We start from the raw sequence: 6697 nt of genomic DNA, 5'->3' as shown, positions 1-6697 counted from the left end.
ACCACAAAATTATTTAATATGAACATAGAGTGTGTCATAAAATCATGATTCTTGTGAAGATTGGCTAACACTTCCATTTGACCCATAACGAAAGGGCTAACTTGGAATTGCTTTTAATGAAATAAATTTATTATGCCATCATTAATTCAATGGAGGAAAGCTGTTGTAAGAGCTAGTTGCAGCTTTTAAGTATAACAGGAATCAAGTCTATGAACCAATATTCACATGTCTTAGTGGAACAATGAAAGGTACCAAAACTGCTTTGCTCTGAGAAGCAAATAAAAAGTAGAAATAATTTTACAGTCTTTTGACTCCTTTGATTTACAGAGTTCATTATTTTAAAAATTACTGAAATACCATTATGTACTGTCGTTGCAAAAATGTTAGTCATCGCTGAGTAATTTGTTATTTTTTCTAGCTAAGTACTTGCAAAGATGCATACTATTCGTTCAGAAACTCTCTGTAAGTTGATGGATTCATGTAGTAGTTTTGGCTTTTAAATATACAGAGTGATAATTATGGGTAAAAGGGTAAAATTTGTTTTACATATATATGTATTAGCTGGGTTATAAACGCAGCAAAACCAAGGAAGAAATGTGTTGAACAGTCATATGAATTAATTAAAACCAGCAAGACTGGTAGTTTCATTGGCTTCCCTTTGGAAAACGTCGGTTGAGGTAACTAGATGGAAGAATATACCCCATTGTTTGTTTTTTTTTAAGATTATTTATTTATTTGTTTATTTGACAGAGAGAGAGAGACAGCCAGCGAGAGAGGGAACACAAGCAGGGGGAGTGGGAGAGGAAGAAGCAGGCTCATAGTGGAAGAGCCTGATGTGGGGCTCGATCCCACAACGCCGGGATCACGCCCTGAGCCGAAGGCAGACGCTTAACGGCTGTGCCACCCAGGCGCCCCTACCCCATTGTTTAAAGTAGCCTCTAGGTTGATTGAAAAGCAGTAGACATTTATTTGCACAACAGAGACAGTATTCTGTTAGCAAAATCAAGGAGGTGGGATTTCCCTCTTTCTCTAAGCAGAGGGTTGCCTCTGAGCAAGGATAACATTTTACTCAGTGCAGGATCTTTGTCCGGTGAGACAAACTGAAGTTTGGGAGAAGACTCAAGAGAGTTCCTCACATATAGCAAGAAGATACAAATGCAGATGTAAACGGAGGGAGGAGATGGCAGTGGAGGAGCTCTGGAACCTGGTCCGACTTTCTGGTTTTGAATAGCATTGCCGGCCAGGCATAAGGATGGAGGAAGTGATTTCATCATCTGCTGCAGTAACCAGGCAGACATCTGCTTCTACAGTCTCTGCTTTGGAGAACGCAAGTACACTCACTAAACCACCCCCCAGACCTGCACGTGAAGGCCTGACACATGCCCATGGCTCCGGTCACGTAGCTAAAGGTACCTGCTGAAATCCGCACCGTCGCCTCAGACTGAACTTGCCGTCCCCCCCACCCCACCCCCGCTCCATAGCAGGCTCCTCCTGGACACTCCAGTCTGTTTCCGCACTTCTGCCAGGCGCCCAGGTGTGGCTAACCAGGCCATCGTCCTCTCCTTTTCCTGCCAGAAGTAACTTTCTTCGGACAGTTACCAAAGCAGACAGGGTTTCCTTCGTAATGCCTTTCCCATGCGTCCCTTCCCTTGAACTCTGGCAGTCTGGGACTGTCACAATCTTTGACGGGGCTTCTCTGCCTCCAGTTTCTAGTGTATTCAGTTCCGGGGCACCTGTCTTCGTTAGTTCACTGTCCCTAACAACACCTTGTGAAAGTAGCAAGAATAGAAGTTAATACACTTTTACGCTGACCTGTCCTGGCCACATTATGTGTATTTTCAAGTTTTTCTCATTAATCCTCACAGTGCCCTATGAAATAACTCTACTAGCCCTCTTTTGCAGATAAGTAAGTGGAGGCACTGGGAGGTTAGTTAAGTACTTGACCCAAGTTCGCACAGTTAGCATGTGGGTGGCAGTTAACCACACAGTCTTAATTCAACTCTAAGCACTTACCCGCTCCTTTCCTCTTCACATCAGTCTTCCTCCCCCACCTGCTCAAACCCTTTCACTGCTTACAAAATATGATTCTTGACCTGTTCATCCTCCACATGGTCTTTCAATGTTTCTACCTCATCTGTCTGTTCCCTCCTCTCCAGCGAAATCGGCGCCCGTTGATTGACACCTTATGTTATTTACATTTTATACATATGTCCCATCTCCCAAATTGGACTGTAAGTTCCTAGAATATGGACCACATCTTTGTCCAACCCCTTGTGCACCTGAGGCAAGAAGTGATTATGGCTGATAACTGGTGTGTGAAAATGTCCTAGAAATTCTCATTTGAGCCCTCCTAAAATAGCCTCCACCCCACATCCTGCTGATATCAGCACTTTCCAGAGGAAAAAACTGAGCCCCCAGATGCTAAAGGACTTGTGAAGGAGCAAATACTCTCTTCAGGTTTTTTTCTTTCTAAAACATTTATTGTGTGCCAGCCACCAGCAGCAGGAGGGAAGACAGAGAAGAGATAGAAAGATAAACAAGAAAAAGTTCCCTTGTCTCTAGATGTGGACGCCACGGTGAGAAGAAGACATCCACGATCAGATTGCCGTGTGAAGGTTCTGTGTGTCCTCCTAGTCTCGAGCTCCCGAAGCACCGTACTTGGTACTCTGCTTAGTCCGAAGGGTCAGAGGGGCTTCACCAAGAGGTGATGGCTCCACTGAGGTTGGGTGGATGAGTGGGAGGTGACGATCCAGTGGTTAAGGATCTCCAAGCAGAGGGGTCTGCATGTGCAAAGGCTCTGAGGCATGCCAGAGTCTGGAATATTTAGGAAGAGGAAAATTCCAGCTCAGTGTGGCTGGAAGAAAGGCTGATTCCATGGGGAAAGAGAAGAGCTGAGGTTCGTGGAAAAGCAGGCAGGACTCAAGTCTGTAAGTCAAGTTCTTGAGTGGCAAGAAGTTTGGGATTATAGGAACTGGGGAGCCGTTGACAAATTTTGTTCAGGGAATGTCCAGGCCGAGATCTTGTCATCATCAGCTTAGAGATCAATTAGAAGTAAAAAGGAGAGAGGTGCCAGAGGTCAAAGAGGGCCACAAGAGCGAGGATGTAGAGGAGGGGGTGGGCTCAGGAGATGTGAGATATGATATGTAGGATGGGGGAGGGGGTGGACGCGGACGTAGAGAATGAGCACCTCCAGTAGGGGTGTTGAGGGAGGTACTGAGCCATAGGGCCCAGTGGCATTTGGGGGAAAGAGGCTGGAGCCCACTAACTTTTCCCTTTCTTGTTTTGTGATCTGTTTTAGAGGGCCTCCCGTGACTCCGGTGCCCTCGTAAGTTTTAGAACCACTGCTGTAGAAAGATGCAGTGATCTCAAGGCTGAACACGGAATGCTGGGTCCCACCCTGTTTCTGATTCAGCAGGCCTGGCGTGGGGCGTGAGCGTTTGGCTCCTCACAAGCTCCCAGGGGCTCTGCACCTGCTGCTCCAGCGACCAGACTTGGAGAAGCCCTGCCGTACCACACTGACATTTGCCATTTCCTTCTTAACACTCTCCTTCTTAGGCATCCTGGGCTGTCTCTTTCCTGCAGGCCCACCCCTTACACCGGAAAACTCTGGGGCCACAATACAAACAGAAATCCTATGTGTAAAGTCCTAAAGTTTAGAGATAAAGCTCAGAGTCTCCTTGGAGTTTCACACAGAAATGTGGCCCCAGCCCTGCAAAACCTCCTTCTCCTCCCACCTGGACTCAGTTCTGTGTAGCACTTGGCAGCCTTTCTCCAAGTGTGGGGACACCCCTGCCTCTGTTCAAGCTCCCTTTAACTCCCATTCTACCCACAACCCGCCCACCACCAAATAGCCACCCCTTCGACAGAGGGGTCTGCCCTCAAAGGACAACCAGGGGGAGAGGCCATGCCAGGCCTCAAAGCAGACTCAGAGCCATTGGGTAAGAAAAAATCCCAGGGGGGCGCCTGGGTGGCTCAGGCGTTAAGCATCTGCCTCCGGCTCAGGGCGTGATCCCGGTGTTCTGGGATCGAGCCCCACATCAGGCTCCTCTGCTGGGAGCCTGCTTCTTCCTCTCCCACTCCCCCTGCTTGTGTTCCCTCTCTCACTGGCTGTCTCTATCTCTGTCAAATAAATAAATAAATAAATAAATAAATAAATAAATAAATCTTAAAAAAAAAAGAAAGAAAAAAAAAAATCCCAGGGTCCCAGGATGAGAGCTTTGGCTACCAGCGATTGCCCAGGATTTGGATGAGTGCATCCCTCGGCTTGGGGACACCTCACCCTTCAGGGAGGGGCACAGCTAGAAGAGGATCAGCGTAAGGCCACGTGAAGGTCAGGCCCAGGCCTAGGCTGCTAAGCGCAGCACCACCTTCCCAGCCACTTGGGCTGCTCCTGTTCGGCTTCTGTTGCTGGCTCACGTGTCTCAGGTTCTGGCCTTCAATATCAGAGGTTCTTAGTTTGGAGAGTGTCTTTGGGAAAATATGTGAATCCCCTGAGAAGGGATACAAAATCTTGAATGTGTGAGGGTACATTTTTCTTGAGGGAGAAAAACCATTTTCATTCTGTTCTCAAAGGGGTCAGTGGTCGCTCCGTGGCAAAAAGATCAGAACCAGGGCAGTGCAGACCTCTCCTCTGAATCCCAGATCTGGAGATGAAGCTTCTCGAGGTCTGTGTCTTTCAAACCTCATTCTGAAAGCTGTTAGCAAAACCCTGTCTGTCTTCTCCCCTAAACCTGTTGTTTCCTGTGTTCTCTACTTCAGTGCATTGTCTCAAGAAACACCCTAAATTCCTTTCTGTGTTTCCCACTTCCGTCCCTTCCATCGGTAGGTCCTGAATCTACTCTCCTAATTTTTTCTCAAAATCACCACTGTACTCATTTCCACAATAATTTCTCAATCCCTCTGGAGGAAAGTTTGAGAGCTTAGATCAGTACTGTTTTCTACTTCTTCCATGGATTTGGGTGCAAAGTGGACCTGAAAAGTCAAGTTGAAGAAAAGAACTTTGGAAAACAAATCAGAATTGGTCCAGGAATGTCTGCAATAATGGCCAATAAGTCTATGATGAACGTTTATAATTAGATGTAGTGATGCATTTAATTTTCTTCAATTTGATTACAACAGTTCCTCCATTACTGTGAATTTTTCAACACTAGGAGTTCTCAAAAGTGGCATTATTCCTATTCCTGGGTCAATATAATAAGTTCAGATAATAAGGAGCATTAATACTCCATTAGGAAAAAAAAATCAACATAGATGGTGTCCGGACTGTTTGTTTTCATCATCCTAAAGCTGATTTTAGTTTTTCTGAAAATGAAGACAAACACAATGATAGAGATACAATCTTACATGAAATAATTAGTGGGTGCATGCAGGACCTGAATAGTGCCTGTGAGAGGAAGATAAAAAAGGACTTAGACACATGAAAAAATGTTCAACATCATTAGCCATCAGGGAAATTCAAATCAAAAGCACATTGAGATACCACCTTATACCAGGTAGAATGGTGAAAATTAACAAGGCAGGAAACAACAAATGTTGGCGAGGATGTGGAGAAAGGGGAAACCTCTTACGCTGTTGGTGGAAATGTAAACTGGTGCAGCCACTTTGGAAAACAGTATGGAGGTTCCTCAAAAAGTTAAAAATAGAGCTACCCTGGGGCGCCTGGGTGGCTCAGTTGTTAAGCGCCTGCCTGTCTTTGGCTCAGGTCATGATCCCAGGGTCCTGGAATCTAGCCTCACATCAGGCTCCCTGCTCAGCGGGAAGCCTGCTTCTCCCTCTCCCTCTGCCTGCCGCTCCCCCTGCTTGTGTGGTCTCTCTCTCTGTCAAATAAAATAAAAAAATAAAATAAAATAAAATAAAATTAGAGCTACCTTATGACCCAGCAATTGCACTACAGGGTATTTACCCCAAAGATACAGATGTAGTGAAAAGAAGGGCCATACGCACCCCAATGTTCATAGCAGTAATGTCCACAATAGCCACACTGTGGAAGGAGCCCAGATGCCCTTCAACAAATGAATGGATAAAGAAGATGTGTTCATACATACAATGGAATATTACTTGGCCATCAGAAAGGATGAATACTCACCACTTGCATCGACATGGATGGAACTGGAGGGGATTATGCTAAGTGAAATAAGTCAAGCAGAGAAAGACAATTATCATATGGTTTCACTCATATGAGGACATTAGGGGAAGGAAGGGAAAACACTGTGGGGGAAGGCATCAGAGGGGGAGATGAACCATGAGAGACTATGGACTCTGGGAAACAATCTGAGGTTTCAGAGGGGAGAGGGGTGGGAAGATGCTGTAGCCCGGTGATGGGTATTAAGGAGGGCACGTGTTGCAATGAGCACTGGGTGTTATAAGCAAATAATCATTGAACACTACATCAAAAACTAATGATGTACTGTACGGTGACTAACATAGCACAATAAAAAAATGAATAAAAATAAATAAAATAAAATGGTTATTTGAAAGTCAGAGAAAGACAAATACCAATGATCTCACAGATACGTGGAATTTAAGAAAGAAAACATGAACATATGGGAAGGGGAAAAGAAAAAAAAGGAGAGAGGGAAACAAACCATAAGAGACTCCTAATGATAGAGAACAAATGGAGGTTTGATGGAAGGAGGTTGTCAGGGAATGGCCTAGATGGGTGATGGGCATTAAGGAGGGCACTTGTTATGATGAGCAC

Source organism: Ursus arctos, unplaced genomic scaffold (genome assembly GCF_023065955.2).
Source record: "Ursus arctos isolate Adak ecotype North America unplaced genomic scaffold, UrsArc2.0 scaffold_30, whole genome shotgun sequence".
Lineage (NCBI taxonomy): Eukaryota > Metazoa > Chordata > Mammalia > Carnivora > Ursidae > Ursus > Ursus arctos.
This window is presented reverse-complemented; position numbering follows the sequence as displayed.